We start from the raw sequence: 2,680 nt of genomic DNA on the forward strand, positions 1-2,680 counted from the left end.
ATTTGTTATTTAATATTATTTTTCTATTTAATGTATAGACTAATCTTGAATTAAATTAAATTTAAATAAAATGTATGAAAAAATAAAAAGTTGTTGTCAATTAGATTAAATCAATTTTGTTTATTTAGTGAAAAATTATTCAATCAAGTATAGATATTTCCATAACATAAGTCACCAAATAAATATTGACATAATCTGCTATTTATTATTTTAAATTAATTTCCATACTTGTCCTTGTTAAACTCGGAAAATATATATATATATATAAACTAACTTCAACTTAAACTTAAGCTTAATTTAAACAAAACATTTAAATTTAAATTTTAGAATTTAAGTTAAACTAGTGAGTGTGGAAATTTAGTCAAGTCCCACTAACACCACTGGTTGAGGATAAGCTTCCTTACCAAAGCGACCAAAAATAAACTCTGAGAGAGAAAAAATTTAAATTTTAGGATTTAAATTAAACTAATGATTATGGAAACTTAGTCAAATCTCACCAGCACCACCTGTTAAGGATGAGCTTCTTTAACAAAATGACCAAAAACTAAAATCTCACAATTTTTTTTTTATTATACCCATTCCAAAAAAGAAATACGCTAAAATTCAGTTAACTTTTAAAACTAGACCTACATAAACGCAAATGACTTGAAAAAAAAAAATTACTATTAAAACTTACACTTCTAAACTAACGTCAAACATAAACACAGCGTTAACTTAAACATTAAGGATTAAATTCAAACCAATAATATTTTTTATTATTTAAATTTGAACGACTTTGTTGCCTTACAAATATGGCCCATCAAAATAGTTATATGCGTGTACTCTAAACCTATTTAGATTCGAACCTTTTCCAGTTTGATTTCTCGTCATGTACCTTAGAGTAGCCGCCCTGTTTGAATAGCCGCACTAATCTCGACATATTACGTCTTATAGTCAACGGTTGTGTTTACTTCCAAATGCGGAGCATGATCGTAGGAAATAGGAAGGCAGCAGTGCAACTGACGATATTAAGATCACATTCTTTGGACTTTCAGAATGACTGTGCATTGAAGCTCCTAAGTGTCGATATTATGAGGACATTCTTTGGACTTTGATAAAGAAGCGCGCCTTGGTAAAAAAAAATTAATTATTGGATTGTGTGAGATGGAGATATTTATGCATAGTAATCGTAACAAACCAACGCGGAAGCAGTGAAGTGTCGATATTATGAGGACATTCTTTGGACTTTGAAAAAGGGGTGTGCGTTGGGAAAAAAAATTAATTATTGAATTTTGTGAGAGGTAGATCACTGGAGTCTTTTCAAGTGTGAAGAATGGCAAATTCTTCAGCAGCCATGAAATGCATCATAGCTGGTGCGACCATGGCCTTATGTTCCATGGTCAATTTTGTGGGCGCAGAAGAGGATACTTGCTCTGGTAAAGACAGTGAATGCAGAAACAAGACAGAAGCTCTCCATTTGAAGATTGGGGCACTCGCATCTATTCTTGTGGCAGGTACTATTGGGGTATGTTTGCCTGTTCTGGGCAGGACTTTCCCTGCTTTAAAGCCTGAGAGGAATATATTCTTCGTCATTAAGGCTTTTGCTGCCGGAGTGATTCTTGCTACTGGTTTCATCCATGTTCTTCCTGATGCCTTCGAATCTCTTACCAGTGAATGCTTAAATACGAATCCATGGGGCAACTTCCCCTTTGCTGGGTTTATAGCAATGATGGCCGCAATTTGTACTCTCATGGTGGATGCTCTGGCCACTGGTTACTATGAGCGCTCTCACTTGAGAAATCAAAACAAAGAGAATCATCTTATTGGGGGTGCAGATAGTGGTGGGGGCAATGACCCAGAACATCAGAATCATAATTCACATGGTACACATGGCCATGCCCATGGATCCAATACTATAGCTGAAGATTCCACTATTCGTTATCGTGTCATTGCGCAGGTAAAATTCTAAGATTCAAACTCTCAACTGCAGCTTTGAATAGCTATATTATTAAATTTAACATCATGCAAAATGGGACATGGTTAATATCAGGTGTTAGAATTGGGTATTGTTGCTCACTCCGTTATTATTGGAATCTCATTGGGCGCATCTGAAAGTCCATGCACAATTAGGCCTTTGGTGGCGGCCTTATCATTTCACCAATTTTTTGAAGGAATGGCCTTGGTGGATGCATTGTTCAGGTAATAACTTCTATCCCTTAAATCTTCAAAAATTCAACTAGTATAAAGCAGGAATATTTACATTGATAATAAGGTTGATTGATTGAAATCTGTTTTTTCTGAGTGGAGCAGGCGGGTTTCAAGAATAAGTCGGCAACAGTTATCCTGATGACATTCTTCTTTGCTGTGACAACGCCGTTTGGCATTGCACTAGGAATTGGGATCTCGTCGGTTTACAACGAGAACAGCCCTACTGCACTGATCGTTGAAAGGGTCTTTAATTCTGCGTCTTCGGGAATTCTGATATACATGGCTCTGGTGGATCTTATTGCTGCCGATTTTATCGACTCGTCGCTTCAACTGTCCTCATACCTCGCTCTCTTGTTCGGTGCAGGGGCCATGTCTTTGCTCGCCAAATGGGCTTGAAATTTGAACAACTCTTTTCCGTGCAAAATCTCATGTATTTGTTGTCTTTGTTGGTCGGATGAACCTTTCTATATACGCCACATCCTTTTCTTTTTTT

At 36.1% G+C, this 2,680-nt stretch overlaps 1 pseudogene across 1 annotated transcript; it reads left to right on the forward strand.

Moving 5' to 3' along the window:
* Positions 1-1,242: 1,242 nt before the first annotated feature.
* On the forward strand, positions 1,243-2,680 carry LOC149234906 (zinc transporter 8-like; annotated as a pseudogene). The gene is made up of 3 exons (XR_016268238.1): positions 1,243-1,936; positions 2,030-2,178; positions 2,290-2,680. The product of XR_016268238.1 is annotated as a zinc transporter 8-like (transcript).

Source organism: Pinus tabuliformis, chromosome 8 (assembly GCF_031772625.1).
Source record: "Pinus tabuliformis cultivar Carrire ecotype Pingquan chromosome 8, CPIR1, whole genome shotgun sequence".
NCBI classification, from domain to species: Eukaryota; Viridiplantae; Streptophyta; class Pinopsida; order Pinales; family Pinaceae; genus Pinus; species Pinus tabuliformis.